This window comes from Micromys minutus (assembly GCF_963924665.1).
Source record: "Micromys minutus genome assembly, chromosome: 23".
Classification (NCBI taxonomy): domain Eukaryota; kingdom Metazoa; phylum Chordata; class Mammalia; order Rodentia; family Muridae; genus Micromys; species Micromys minutus.
The window spans coordinates 15118840-15135340 of record NC_137958.1 but is presented as its reverse complement, the minus strand read 5'-3'; the positions used below and the strand labels follow the sequence as shown (position 1 = coordinate 15135340).

Below are 16501 nucleotides of genomic sequence, written 5' to 3'. Positions count from 1 at the left end.
AGCAATGAACTTTTCTCAGCTTATTTTTAGTTTGGAAGCTCTTTCATGCATTTTAGAGTGAAATAAAAAATTAAAAGTAAATAGAATGAACCAGAAAAATATTCTAAGTGAGATATCCTATAGGCAGAAAGATAAATATGGTATATATTCACTTCTATGTATCCACGTATGAAAACAAGCTCCAGTCCATACAGGCATACACGGGTGAGGTATAGAGTTAGGGACAACAAGATACAGTTAGATCTTCTTTGGAATGTGGAATAAAATAAAGAGGAACAGATAGTTGTGGTACCTAGATTGAGAGGATCACATGGGAAGGATGAGGAGAGAGGAACAGGAGAGGAGCTATGGAGAAAGATGGTAACATTAAATACTTCCTGAAATATATGCATATGTAGGTAATCTAAAGACATTTGCCAAATAATTGGTGAGACAGTGCCCTAACTCTCCATCTCTTATAACAAATTGGATCTTCCAGCCCCAAGATTGAGTTGCATCTCATTGAGTTGCTGGGAATTCTGAACAAACCAGGCTGTAGCAAATACTACAGGTTGTTCTACAAAGACTGAAAGTAAGGCTCGATTGCTGAAGCACACACTTACAGAGATATTAAAGATAGATAACCCAAGCTAAAGCCTACCTAGAGCCTTCGTTCTCCTACATCCCAGTGTTTTTGGTACACAAAGGTACTCTGCATGATACCAAAGAAATAAGTAAATACCAGCCCCACTACAAAATCTTTATTTAATCTATGATAATCTATGACTTCAAGATATGCAAGACCATGGTGGCACAATGCTTGTGTAAGGAACAAACCGAAATCTGATTTAAAACCTATTCCATGAAATGAAACCTATTTCTGACACTGCTTAGGTTATCAAGTACTTGAGACTAGATAGTCTAAGGACTTATTGAAAAACCAAATACTATACTGTTCTACAAAAAAAGAAAAGGAAAATCAGCCATCTTCAGAAAAGCTTCCTGCTGCAGCAAAGAACAGCTAATATAAAAACCTATAGACAGACAGGATCCAGAGTGAGAGACCTTGAGTGCGTTCATGAAATTCCACCTCTTGAAGCTCAGGAAATTATGTTGAAAAGGAGGCAGAAAAATGTAAAAGCAGAGGCTTGGAGCACACCAACAAGGACTTCTGAACTGATGTGATCAAAGCTCTTATGATCTCAGAGAGACTGAGGCATCAAGCACTAGACCTTACGAAGTCCTCCACTTCCAACTTAATGATTTTATGGGATTTCTGAATATACAAACAAATGGGGCTTTGATTTTTGTACCTTCTCTTGGGCTCGTTTCCTTTTAGTTTTTGTTGTAGTTTTTGTTGTTGTTGTTTTTGTTTTGCCAATCCTCAAATATTACCTTTTGTTTTATCTTATATAAAATCTACTGTGTTTTATTATTATCTTTTAGAAGACTGATATTTGTTCTAATGAGAGACAGAACAGGAGTGCATCTGGATATGGATAACCGGGATTGGTAAAATGGAGAGAACCTGTAATCGAGAAATACAGTGTGAGAAAAAAAAAAAAAGATACTACTTTCCATAAAGAGAAAAATGAAAAGATTCCTGAATGAGTTCCAGATTTACTATCCTTTTCTCCCCAACAGGCTTTCAGTCATGGTGTTTTTCCTTCAACAATGAAAGTGACTAGGACAGAGATATTCTACATACCCTAGAAGTACTGGGCATATTCCTTCTTTTTCCTTACATCCATCTGATCCTATTGTTGTCTTGACATTTTCTTTGTATCTGAAATTCCTCCTTCTGTGTGGTTATGTCTGCAGATGATGCTTTCTGGATTTTATTTGTTGACATTTTTTCTTTCAAGAACGTCTAGCTAGATGTTTTCTGTATTTTCAGTTTCTTTGCTGACCTTTTGCTCCTTAATTTGAATTCTTTCCAACTTCCTAACTTCTATTTACTTTCTTGATGGTTTACCTAAGGTCCTGGGTTGATTTCCTTAGTTCATGCATTTGTTTGAATCTTCAATATTGTTGTTAATTCTTTTAAAATATAAGAGTCTAGATTTGTTTTCACAGACAGAAAATCTCTATGATTTTTGGCTAGTAGTGTAAGAAATTTGATGGGAATTTTGGGGTAAGTGTGGCAAGGGTGATAGTGCATACTCTCATCACAGACTTTGTTTCTTTGTCACGCTTTGCATACCTGTTGGAACTGATTTACCTTCCAATTAAACCTCCAGTGTTACTACTCTGCTCAATTGTTTTATTTTTGTGTGTGCTCCCACAGAGACCTATGATTTCAGATTTTGTTTCCAGCTGTCATCTATAGGGAAGACGCAGTGGTACTTCTGCCTCCTTACCATGAGATTGGATTTTGACTGATAGAGACAATTTTAAACTCTGTTTATGGTTCAGAGAGTGGGTGGTAAAGTACTGATTAGAAATTGTGTGTTTTATAGAGTGATTTAAAGCTGAGCGCATTAGTATTTAAGGAGAAACATTAGAAAAGAATGGAGAAAGCAAGAGAATAAATGCACAGTTTGGATTAGAAGGCAAGTATATGGGTTGGAAGTCTGAGGGTAAAGAGGACACTGTTGCAGTTATAGAACTGTAGATCAGAGGAATTATGTGTTTATAGGAAAGGTGAGAATTTTATAAACACCTATGCTGATGAAATATTTGTATAACTCAATGATTATATAAACTTGCAAGTAGTTATATTAAAACGAACAGAAATACTAAACTGCTATAATGTTAGTGAAAATGACAAAACCAAAGACATACATGAAAACAAATATTTAAAAAACATATACACATCCAGGCACAAATACATACTTACACCTACACAAATATTCACATACACATGTACATACATAATCACATATAAATACACACATATACCTGTATACACATACATACATACACACACAATCAACCATCAAATCAAGGTACAATAGAAAACATAAAGATTATAAGACTAAACAGTTAACATCAAACAAGCAACAACAATAAATGAAAAGAAGAAAATGACGGCCCTGGGTCAAGAAGTGAAGAAGCATTTTCTGTTAGATTTTTAATGTTTAAAGTTTTGTAGATGACAATGTTGTCCCACATGAAGTCCACCTACGGAGACCACTGAAGCTTGCTTGGTGCTAATTTCTGTGTAGAGTGGCTGAGGTGGTCCAGTCTTAGCTAAGTGCCTGCAGAACCGCTATTGGGACCAAAGGTTAAGATGTTCAACCCCAATCCATCACCAGTATGACTGGTGATAGAGACAAAACCCAGTTACACACTGAAATCTGTGACTCCATCCAGGCTGCAGTCAGGAACCTGATCCCACAGTGACCACTAGGGTCCACTGGAGCCCGAAGGAGAATTCCAAATGCATGCCTACCTGCCGCAGTTTTTTCCCCCTTAGCTACATTAGATGTTTAAACCAACCATGAATGTAACCACATTACCTTGGATTCTGTTGGTGATGAATAAGACATTAGTATTAGAAGATCATGTTGGAAAGTGCAAGTTTACTAACAGTGACAGCCTGGAACTGAAGTGTGCCATTGCACTTATACAGGCATGCACGTGTTAGTGTTCTGCTTCTAGAAAACTTCCTGGGGCCATTGCAGAATTTAGGGTGGCCTCCATCCCAACCACACCTGTGTATAAATGAAGGGAGCATTGTTCAATGAGCAGCAACATTGCAGAGAGATACAAATCACAGAATTGAGAAGAAGGGTCATTGGCTGTTTTATTTTGAACGAATCCAATTCCACAGTAAGATCTTTGTGACTTTTCTAGAAGTAATTATTTCAATTTACTTAATTGGATAAATAAAATATAAGCTACTTGGCCACCTCCTGAATTTTTTCAATTTTCCATCACTCTACTACTGGTCAGTAGGCACTGATATGTGTGTGTATGTGTGTGTGTTTGTGTGTGTGTGTGTGTGTGTGTGTGTGTGTGTGTGTGTGTGTGTGTGTGTCTTTGTGTGTTCCATCTCTGTTGAGGGCAAAATGAACTCTGGCAGTAGAATGTATCTGTCCATGCTGTAACTTCTCAGTGAAGGTCTGAAAGGTGTGGTTTGTCTGTTTCCCAGTGGGTAGACAACAAAGAAAGTTTATTAATTCTCTACCCTCCCCAAAAGACAGAAAACATCAAAAAGAAAGTGATACATTATAATATGAATTTTAAAAAGTGATGGGCCACAGACAGAGCAGAACCAAGCAGGACTGAATGTACCGAACTCCAGAGAAGTGTTATGAGGCAAAGAAAGGTGATGTTTTCCGGACAAATTCAATTTCATTGAATGTGGGGGATTAAGAAACCAGAAGATAAGTGATTTTCTTATTTTGTCTGTATTGGAATTGTGTTCCCTGAAAGCAGACTTCCCCTTGAGTGAGTGAGTATGGAGGGGTAAGACTCCTTCCAGCCATTATGTATAGGGAAGGGAACAAGGAAGGAATAGGCCTACCAAGGCTAGGGTTATACTCCTGATGCTCCGTAGAGCATCTGTTAGTCACACCCAGCTACTGAGCATTAGGAACATGGCTAGTATGAACTGACACAATAAGCTGTGAAGTCATTATCTATACTGATTTTAAAGAATTAAAGAATTAAAAAAAACCCTTTCATTCTGTATTTTTAAATTGACTACATGTTGAAATAATAATTTTGATGTCTCGGGCAAAGTGTTTTATTCATATCAATTTCATCTGTTTTATTGTGCTGTTCTATTCATGGTCACTGAAGCATATGTCACATATATGTGTGGATGATTTCATTTTCTTCTCAGCACCGAGTGAAAACTATGCTGACTTCCATTTCCCAGCAAAATTTTAAAAAATAACTCTGAGGGGAAATCAGTAGCTATTCTAAAACCTACAACTTTTTTTCTCCATTAACTTAGAGACATAATTTGATATAGCACAAAGAACATGATTTTCTGGCTTTAACTAGCTATGTGGCCCCAGGCAATTTTTCTTAACTTCCCTGAGCCTTGATTTTTCTCACCCATAAAATAAGAGCCATAATCCTCACCACACAGGGTAATTGTGAGGCGAATGGGGATACAGAACTCTTTGGAGTGACTGCCACATACTTTGCACTTCATAAATATTACTTATCAGCCTTCATTCTGGTGTGACTGTTAAAAGAAACAGAATTTATCTGCTCTCCTATAGCTTTGAAATCAGGGGAAAAGGCAAGAATGAAAGTCATTGACTTTCTGAACATGAAAAGGTTATTTTGCCAAATCGTCTTGGAGGAACAACCAAAGAAAGTTTCTTAAATTACATATGGGAATTTAACATGCTAGTAAAAGATCATGGGACTGAGTTTCAACCCTAATTCAAATATCCTTAAATAATATATACTATAGTGGAACACTTGAAACAATGTATTTAAACTGTTTTATAAACTACTTGGCAGTAATTCAAGTATGGTCATTACTCCTCCAAAGATTTTTTTTATTCATTTGAAAGAGTCAAATAGAGAAAGACATAGAGGAAACCAAAGGGAAATAAATAAGAGAAGTGATTTTAAATAATGAAGGAGAAGAAAAACTACACATAGAGACCTACGGTGGTTTAAATGTGGTATGTCTTCTCTGAATTACATGGTGGAAATTAATTTTCATTATCAGGATTTAAGAACTCAAGCCAAGTGAGATCTTTAAAAGGTAAATGTGGCTCTACCTTCATGAATTCATTAATTTTCTCCATGTTATTTGGTAGTCAACATGCACTATGTTCTGTGAAAACCAGTCGGCTTAAACCTCTTCCCTTGATTTCATCATATAAAGTCCTCTGTGTTCTTTGAACTCCTTCAGAAGAAAGGTCATGTTAAATGATCTCCTTCCTCTCTGGAATAGAGCCTTTCTACCTCACAGTTATGGCTTAATTATTCACCTGTTCTTACACTTCAGAATCAGCCCCGCAACGTCTCAATGCCTCTAACTTGCTAGGAATACTTCAGCTGTTCACCCTTGTTATGCTCCTCACCAAATGTAATGAAGGGTTTCTGTGGAGAGGATCTGGAATTTGATTTTTGCTGAACTCGAATCAGGATTTTGGTTCACTTAATCTGAAGCAACACAGCCTTTGGGTACTTAAGGTGGAAAAGCCCTTTCTTCTTCCATTTGCTTGTGAGTTGTTGGCAACTTTGCAACACTTTCATTGATATTTATATTTAATTTTTTAACTTCTTTTATGTACTGAGTTTATTTCACATGTATATTTTTGTCTCCCATTTCCCCATCTGACCACTACTATTAATTACTATGTCCTATGGTAACATTCCATACATTCTTAAAAAAAAGTAAAGGGTGGAGTTCCATTTTTGAAAAATAAACAGGCATTTTAGACAACACATTGTTGGCAATTGAACCTGGACAAGATTTATCAAACACAGTAGGGAAAGTTCTCACTTTGCATTATAAAAAGGATAGCCAGATACCACTTATTACAGAAATGAAGTAAAATTGAATATTTCAAACATTTTAAACCATTTTCTTAAAGAGACTTTCTCCACTGCCAGAGATCTTAAATAGCTCCTGGTCAGTCATCTGGAAACAATTCTTTACATAATTAATTAACTTGGCTTCCACTTTGAGAAGAGAACCACCTTTTTCTATGCTTGCTTGCATTTTTGCCTTAATGTCTTCTACAGAACTAGGTCCTTTTGGTGTTTTGGGAGTTTTGTTTTGTTTTTTTTGTTTTTTTTTTTTTCCTTTTTTTTTTTTTTTTTTTTTTTTTAAGTGCTCCTGACCTTGTGATCTTGGTGTTGATGGTTTTAAGTCTTTTCCATTTTTTGTCTGATTTTTGTGCAATTTTGACTGGAGAATCTCCTATAGATTTCTTCACTAGAATTTTTCTTTGGTTTCTTCTTCATTAAAATCATCATCTTCATTGTCATCATCTTATTATTACTGTTGTTCTTATTCTTATTCTTCATCATCATCGTCTTCATCAAGTTTCATTTTCATTCTGTAAAAATGTGTTACTACCTCCAGAAGTAGATCTCTTTCCAGACATGCCTTAGAGTTTTACATCCTCCTCCTCAACACCTTCTGACTCTGCATCATCCTCTACAGCTACTAGGTGCTTTCCACTAATGTGCACAAACTCTTACCCACACTTCAACCTTAAGATCACAGGTGGTGTAGTTTCAAAGCCCCCAAGGGAAACTGTTGGTTGTACAGATCTTTTCAAAGTTGTTAGTGTTACTTTAAATGGACTGCCTTCATACTTCATTGATTCTGCCCCTAAACTGTTCCTAGTGATAACTGGTGCTCACTTTCATGGTTATCCACTTTTAAGTGATAGCCTTTGTCAGCCTTTAGTTCATAACTGAAAAGATGGTTCTGAGGCCTAAGAGGGTTTGAGTCCGTATCCATCAGGTCTTCCGTGAGTGCATGATGGCATGCACTTCAGTGTGGGAGAACCTGGACTCTGCCTACTGTTCCACAGAACAGACACACAGGATGGAATCATACCAATCAATATTTATATTTAAATGCATACCTAAGAGCGCCTGAACATTGAACACCAACAAAGAAATTTCTCCAGTTGCCATCTTTCTTGAAAATATTTAAGGTCCAAAGAACCAAAATCATTTCCAAACTCATGAACACAAATGTGCTCATGTTTAAAGCTTAAAAAACACTAAAATGATGCTAATAAGTCAATGACATGTACACTAAGGCAAATTTCATGTCATACTGTAATCATGTGGTCAACAGAGTAGCTCTAGTAAACCAGATTTATGTTATTAAGAACTCAGCATTTTAAATTCTTTTTTTCTCTTTGACTGTACATCAGTATATTCCAGTAAAGCTTAGGGGTAGAAAAGAAAGTAAATCAGTGAACATATGTCTGTTTAAGCATACAATTAAATATGGTGCATAACGTGTCAAGATATGAGTGAAAGAGTTAAGGAAACATAAAAGGAAATAAAACTAATGACAAAGACCCCAATCCTGTTTCTTCTTGTAATGCAAATCTCAAAAGTTTGTCCACATATATTACTTTATTTTTTTTAGGTTATAAGATTTGGGATAATTAGTTTTTAAGATATATGTTGCAATTTTTAGGTGAATGAAAAGATTTTCACAAGAAAATTGTATAAGGCACAATGTGTTAGATACATGTGGCCATGATCTTCAGGGAATTTAAGGATTAAGAACACAGAGGAGGGGAAAAGGTAGATCAACCACAAAGGAAGGGAAGGGACAAGATGGACGAGCCACAAAACAGTCATTTTCATTGATGCTTTATATTTCTTTGTCATAAAATGATGGTTACATTCAGGTTGATTCTGAGGTGATTAATATTTGGAACAATTCCCCTAGATCTATGTACGGAACTTATTCGTACAATGTAGTTACTATCATTTCACCATCCTTAAGCTAAACCTCATTTTCCTTCTGAAAAGAAATGGTCATACCTTTATAGCTGGTTCTCCTCATGTTTGAGCATAACACTGTCATAAACATAGTAAACTGCCAATAGAAACTGTTCCAGGTGGAAATTATTCCAGCTTGTTCTTATTTACTCTCTAATGTCTGTAAGTAACGCTCCTCTTTATCTCATAATTTGTAAAACATACTTCTAAATTACTTCAGCAATTGGTGCCACCGTGATCAGCTGTCTCAATAGATACAGCTCTGCTCCTTTATCTGTATGGAGCCACGAATACCTTTTTGCTATCTGAAGTGGGATTTGAGAATAGAGCACCAGCAGGCAATTTCTTGGACAAATTAGTATTTGGGCCACTAAAGTGGGGGAGGGAAGAATGTTTATTCTCGTATTGAAGTCGTTCCTGTGTCTATGGCCAAAGATTTCACTGGAGGCCACTAAACTGGGAAATGGTCCAAGAGGTGCTCAATACCTTCTGTTCTGAGTGATTGCACCCCTGTGCTGAGAACACACACTGATGCTCAGAGAGAGAACAGCATCTATTTGCTAAGAGCAGTGGGAAGATTTAGCTACATGTGTTGGCAACTTGAATATTTTCATGACTATGTTCATATGAAATGCAACATTTTGTTTATTTCCTGTTAAAGACATTTAAATACCATTGTAGAATGCTGCACATTATTTATCCATTCAAAAGTAGAGTGATAGGCTTCCTTCCTGGTCCTATGTTCTTTTGAAGTAGGGTTTTGTTTTGGTTGGGTTCGGTTTGGTTTGATTTGTTTTGTTTTTAATTTCCATTAATAACAAATCTTCTATTTCCCCCAAATGTACAAACCTTTATAACAGAGTTGATGTTTGACGATTTTACATATATAACATTTTAACATACTTTCTTGAATAATCCTTTCTTTATCTCCCTTGCTCTTCTTTACCATCTCTCTCCCTTCATATTTATGTGTATTATAATTTGTAAGTTTTCAAGCAAATTATTTAGCCATATTTTCTATGAGAATTCAGAAATTTCTGTTGTTGAAGAGATAGTAGCTTAACTAGTAATAAAGGAGTGTGTGTTTTTTTAACTGACTTTAAAATGGCACTTTTCAAAAGTGATCCCAAGAAGTTAATGTGTTTTTCTTTGTATTCAACGAGTGTACTAATGGTTGATTTTGTGTGTGTGTGTGTGTGTGTGTGTGTGTGTGTGTGTGTGTGTGTGAACTACTCTAATACTTTCCTGAAGTGGAAATACATTTCATTGGATGGAATATTCTTTTTACTTACAGCTCTGTCTTGGCAAGAATCTAAGATTCCAGAATGTATCTAAATGCTCCCCAAAAGATCCAGATCCCTAGAGTTCTTGCCAGATGCTCATTGCATTTTGAACATAATGAGTACAATGAATTTTCCACAGATGATGCATGTAGGCATGGAGTGAAACTGAAGATCCAAGGCAGAGGATTGTTCTTATCCTGAAAACATTTCATTTACAGACCTAGCCTCCTGCACAGCCTTTTTGCCAAGCCTCAACTGTTAGATGTCAAATTTTAGAAACAGCTGTCTGGCCTGGCTTACAATTTGGGAGTTCTTTTAGTTTTTGTCTGTGGAATAAATGCTAAAGTATTGTCCATATACACCTACTAGGTATGAGAATAGTTTTATGTGGTTTTGAACAGGATGTTTCAAAGCATGTTTAAGCATTGCCTTGCACAAAGCACCCTGTGGCTAAATGGTCTCCCTGATATCTCAGCATAGCTGGGTCTCACTTTAAGCTTATTATCAGGCTTTCTGCCATTCTCTATACTCAGTATAAATCCTTACCTTTATTTGAGGTACTGCACAGATCGTTTTCCTGAGAAATAAATTTCGGCAGTCTCAAGATTTAAGCCTAGTGCAGTGAACTCAAGATTTCCCTTCATAAATCAAACAAAAGTGTTCAAAGACTTATATGAAGCTTCTGTTCTCCTACCAGCTCACAGCACTTCATGGCTTCTCATACTGGATACATTAACTGCTTTGGATGTTCCTACAATGTCCCTATTAATTGCTTTCTTTCGAACTCAATATTGAAATTTTCTAATCTATTCTACTATCAACAATTCATGTAAAAATGTGGGGGAAAGCTGTTTTATGAAAAAATAAAGTTCAGGAGAGACAGATAAAAGTGACATATTTAAGGTCAAGTGCTAATTTGTGCAAATATTAAAGAGGGCACTGGAACGTAAAAATTTAAATGCACGGTTCTAATTCAAAGGAAAAAATGTAACATGATAAAATGGAAATACTTTGATACATTTTTAAAGTTTTTATAACAAGCATAAAATAATGGATATTGTTTTTAAATACTTTTAGCATGAGAATCAAGTTATAAATATGATTAAAAATTAATATGAGATAACAGTCACATGACCAAATGCAAGTATAATTAAAGGTTGTAGAGTATGAGGTAAAAATGGGTTTCTCATCTCCTCTGAGAGTCCTTAGTGCATATGTCAGCATATTAGGTGGTACACCCATTATCTACCCTATGCACATGCTTGGAGTATGAAAGAATCTCGAGGCAAACATGAGGTTTAACTCACACTTTCATGAAGAAATTACAACACAGATTCATTGAAATATTAAGCCAATGCTTCAAGTCTACATAAATGTACATTGTTTAAAATAGTTTAGCATCATTAGTCTTTAAATTTATGGTATAAATTGCAATCAAGTGGAAATAGCGACACATTCTGATAAAGTCAAAATTTGTAATTTCAGATCGAAATTCTTTTCAATTAAGCTAACATTCCCAAAAAGAAATGTAGGTTAACAACCTTTCTTGGTTAGAGATTCCAATCTGTAGTCTCTGTCCTGTGGTCTGTGTCTGTGTTTGCTCTGTTTCTCCTTCCTTATCTGCATCCTCCTCAATGATCTGCATCATCACTCCAAATGATAACTCCTCTTCAAATGTTCTTAGAAGAAAGGGCTCGCTCCCTTCGCTCCCTACGGTGCCGGGCCATGCCCTCCATTACTCAGACAAATACACTCTATTGCCATGCCAGCTGAACACCATTAGAAATTCTTTTCAGATATGGTAAGAGATACAGAAGAAGTATGCATATTTAATAAAGTGCTAACTACTCTTCAGGATAATGCAGGCCCTAGGATTTGGAAACAAGGTGGTGGTTCTCGTTAGCTGGTTTTGTGGTTTTGCCCAGTTGAAGATAGTCACGGTCTCAAGAAGCCAAGAAAGTAATAGTCCATACTTTTTTAGGTTCTATGTGATCTCCCTTGACCATAATGAATTTGGAAAGTATGCCACTCCTCAGCTTAGAATTTTTGTTTAATGACATAGCCTTTGGGAACAATGTTATCCCTCCTTATAAAGCATCTCCTTTCAAAGTCTTTGAGTTTACAAGATAGTAAACCATTAAATGGATTTTTCAAACATCAACACTCTTCTCTAACTTATCTCTAATTACATATTTTTACCTAAATCCTTTTTTATTTTCATCCTGATGTATATGTGCAAATAAATAAATAAAATCTCTATTCATTGTTAAGATCCCCATCAAATATTCTATACGGCCTCTGACCAGCATCTTAGAGACTGCATCTCCCTCTGCCATTGATACCCCTATTACCTTGAACTTACATCTATTATAAGATTTCTCTGGTTTCCTGTTTTGTTTACATTTGGCAAAAAAATCTGCACAGGCTGGAGATGATGTTAGTTTGTCAAAGTGCTTTATCCAAATACTATGTGCTATCCTATGCCCAGCAGAGATGAATCTCCCCCACTTCTGACTGAGAGGTTTGTTTCTTCTGAGACATTATTCTCATGCTCATGGATGCTGGTCCTCTTTTGTATTTACAGTCAGTCCTCTGTGTCTGGCTGCACCCATACCACATATCCTTATTTTATAAAAAAAAAAAAAATAAATAAGTAGGAATAAAGAAATAGAGGCCACCCTAATGATACCATTGAACCCGACTAGCTCTTAACAGTTCCCACCTACAAATACAGGCACAGTTTGAGCTACTGGATATCAGTACTTCAACATATGAATTTACAAGACACATCTGAGCCCATAGCACACAGCAAATTTCATATCTCTCTTTTAACCCAGTCTCTCTGGTTATGATAGAAACAAGAAATGTTTGTGAGCAAATGCTATGTTAAGAGAAATATTTTAAAAGAAGATAAATAAAATTTTTATTTTTATAATGCCTTAAAATATTTCCTCTAATTCATATTTGCAAAAGAAAACAGACACACTGCTGTGTGTGTTTGTCACGGTTGTGTGTGTTTGTATGCTATAAAGCAACTTTTAGAGTTGCCAGTCGTCTTGTGTAAGAAAAGTGACTGCCAAGCGGAGAATTAGGCTCTTCCAAGAGTGAGCACCATTATTGTTTGTGCATTGCCAAGGGGTCAGTCCTAAAACCATATACATCCAAACAAAACACCAGATTCAGCAAGCTGAACTTCTGTGTGTGTGTGTGTGTGTGTGTGTGTGTGTGTGTGTGTGTGTAAATAGTAAGGAAGGGGTTAGACAGAGTATAGTTAGGAGTGTGTAGTGGAGGGAAAAGAAAAAGGGAAGTTGAGTAATCCTATTTCAATGAAAATACATCAAAACAAAACAATAAAGCAATTACAACATCGTTTTCCACTAGTGGAAAATAATTTCAGAAGTTTAATTCTCTAGCCATGAACTGGCATCCAATTTTATTATGCTGCCATCTAGTGGCACTGATGGGAAACTGTCACCACAGGTTCTGCAGAGTTTAGGTGTTGCTGAGAATTTAAAACTTGGTTTTTGTTTGGTTGGTTGTTTTTTGTTTTTGAAAGCAAGGGGGGGGGGGAGGTTGGGAGAGTGGGGAAAAGAGATGACATTTGAAACGTAAATACATAAAATATCCACTAAAGAAGATTTAAATGTGTGTGTGTGTATTCATATATATATTCACAGACAAAAATCTTTTTTGTTTGCTTGTTTGATTGATTGATTTGAGAGATAGAAGTGTAATTGTATGACAGAGAGTTGGGAATGAAAAATATTGTATATAAGTATAAATTAAAACAATAAATTAGAAAAGAAGGCAGAATTTTAGTGTTTTCAGATTTTAACACTTAGTTGTCCTGATTAAAGTGAAGTTTTAAGTAAAGCTTGAATAAATTACAGAAGGCAATAAAGACCATATTTTGAATTAATAAGATGGTATTATAGTTTCTTAAAAAGAGAAACATTCTAGCCTACCAGACGTAACAGGAGAGCCCTGAATTATATTTGGTTTTATTTGAGCACAAGTCTACCATTTCCGTTGTGTGGATTTATTTTCACTTAATCATATCACTAACAGTTACTCCCCCCCCCCAAAAAAAATAATAATGGCTTTCCAAACAGGATGGATGCATAATATTTCTCCTTATATTCAGAGTTACAGTATAGAAAGATTTCCTGTTGCAGAAAAACCTCGATCTCCCCGGCCTGTAGGATGTTAAATGACTACTCTTGTGAGGCAATATCGTGTAGCTGTTCCTTTAACGACTCAGTCCACCCCTGCCCTTGTTGCTGCATCAGTAAATCACAGGAGAAGACATTCCTGCCTCATAACCAGAGCACACTTGCTCTCTATCTATTAATATTCTTATCAATAGAATTGTGGAGTATATTTCTTAGGATTTAGATTCATAATCATTTTTTTCTGTACTTAATATCTGGGTCTGCCCGTTACAAGGTAAGCTCTACAGTTGCTGTACTTGCAAACTAGAAGAGCCTGGGATTTCTGTGGGTTATTAATAACATCAGGAAATAATAAGTGAAACCCTAAGGAGGGTGGCAGGAAACTTCTTCCTGCCGAAGACCTGGGAAGGCGTGTGATTCTTTCTAGTCTCTAATCCTGCCTGAGGAATGCAAGGGAAAAGCAGTGAGAGAACAGCCCATCTGTTTGCTACATGGGAAACACGTCACTCCATCCATCCCACTCCAAATGAAAAGTGCTATCCCCATCTATCTTCCGTTTTCCTCTCGACACCCCTGTTGTTTTAAATCATACTTCCTGGACGTGAAAAAAACACGTTTCTTTTCACATTTGAACACTGCTAGAATTGGGATGCTTCTTTCTTTATTTTAAATTGGATATTTTATTTATCTACATTTCAAATGTTACCTCCTTTCCTGGTTTCCCCTTCAGAATCCCACTATCCCCACCCCTGCCTCTATGAGGGAACCTCCCTGTCCACTCCCTCCTGCCTCCCCTACACTGGAGCATCAAGACCACACAGGACCAAGGAACTCTCCTCCCATTGATGCCCTACAAGGCCATCCTCTGCTACGTATGTGGCTAGAGCCATGGGTCCCTCCATGTGTACTGTTTGCTTGGTGCTTTAGCTGCCGGGAGCTCTGGGGGTTGTGGGGGAGGCTGGTTGGTTGACATTGTTGTTCTTCCTATGGATTGCAAACCCCTTCAGCTCCTTCAGTACTTTCTCTAACTCCTCCATTTGGGACCTCGTTCTCAGTCCATTGGTTGGCTGTGAGCATCTGCCTCTGTATTTGTCAGGCTCTGGCAAGAGTTTCACAGGAGACAGCTATATTGGGATCCTGCCAGCATGTACTTCTAGGCATCCACTGTAGTGTCTGGGTTTGGTGTCTGCATATGGGATGGGTCCCCAGGTAAGGCAGGCTCTGGATGGCCTTTCCTTCAGTCTCTGCTCCACACTTTGTCTCTGTATTTCCTCCCTGGAGTATTTTGTACCCCCCCCCCCCGGAACTGAATTATCTACAATTTGGTCTTCCTTTTTGAGTTAATATGTTCTATGGATTATATCTAGGGATTCCGAGGTTTTGGGCTAATATACAGTGATTGTATTAGTGAGTGCATACCAGGTGTGATCTTTTGTGATTGGGTTACCTCAGACAGGATAATATTTTCTAGTTCAACCCATTGGCCTAAAAATTTCATGGAGTCATAGTTTTTGATAGCTGAGTAGTACTCCATTGTGTAAATGTACTAAATTTTCTGTTTACATTCCCCTGTTGAAAACATCTGGGCTCTTTTCAGCTTCTGGCTATTATAAATAAAGCTGCTACTGACATGGTAGAACATGTGTCCTTGTTAGATGCTGGAGCTTCTTTTGGGTATATGCCCTGGAGTGTTATAGCTGAGTCCTCAGGTAGTATCATGTTCAATATTCTGAGGAACCACCAGATTGATTTCCAGAGTGATTGTATCAGTTTGCAATTCTACCAACAGTGGAGGAGTGTTCCTCTTTCTCTGCATCCTCACCAACATCTGCTCTCACCTGAGTTTTTTGAATTTAGCCATTCTGACTAGTGTAAGGTAGATCTCATGGTTGATTTGATTTGCATTTCTCAGATAACTAAAGATATTGAACATTTCTTTAGGTGCTTCTCAGCCATTTGATATTCCTCAGTTTAGAATTTTTTGTTTAGCTTTGTACCCATTTTTAGTATGGTTATTTGGTTCTCTGGTGTCTAACTTATAGATTTTTTAATATATTGAATATTAGCCCTCTATCATATGTAGAATTTGTAAATATCTTTTTCCAATTTCTTGGTTGCCATTTTGTCCTCATGACAGTTTCATTTTTGCAAACCTTACAGAAGGTTTGCAATTTTATGAGGTACCATTTGTCTATACTTGATCTTAGAGCATAAGTCATTGGTGTTCTGTTGTGGAAATTTTCCCCTGTGTCCAAGTATTCTAGGCTCTTCTCCACTTTTTCCTTTCGTTTTTTTCTTTTTTCTCCATATTAGATATTTTTATTTATATTTAAATTGTTATCTCCTTTCCTGGTTTACCCTTCAGGAAACCCCCATTCCATCCACCTCTAGCTCCTTCTTTGAGGGTGCCCCCCCAAGCACCTTCCCACCCTGGCATTTCCCTACACTGGGGCATTGAGCCTTGACAAGACCAAATGTCTCTCCTTCCTCCCATTGATGCCCGATAAGGCCATCTTTCAAGTGATGAAAAATGGCCACTGGGTGGGACACCATATTGTTTCTAGTACACCTGCAGATTCCTATGTGAGTGCTGCTGGCCCAGGTGAGTGACATCATTCCCTGAAATTTTCAGTTAAAAGACCATTGACGGGCACACGGCAAATAGGA

At 36.9% G+C, this 16501-nt stretch overlaps 1 protein-coding gene and 1 pseudogene across 4 annotated transcripts in view; one reads left to right on the top strand and one right to left on the bottom strand.

Annotated features, from left to right (window-relative positions):
• MAGI2 (membrane associated guanylate kinase, WW and PDZ domain containing 2) overlaps positions 1-16501 on the top strand; it is a gene marked incomplete at both ends in the record, with an annotated part of 1373853 nt that overhangs the window by 162287 nt on the left and 1195065 nt on the right. The window lies entirely within an intron of this gene.
• Positions 6489-7375, bottom strand: LOC308435557 (nucleophosmin-like; annotated as a pseudogene). Its single transcript has one exon. The product of its transcript is annotated as a nucleophosmin-like (transcript).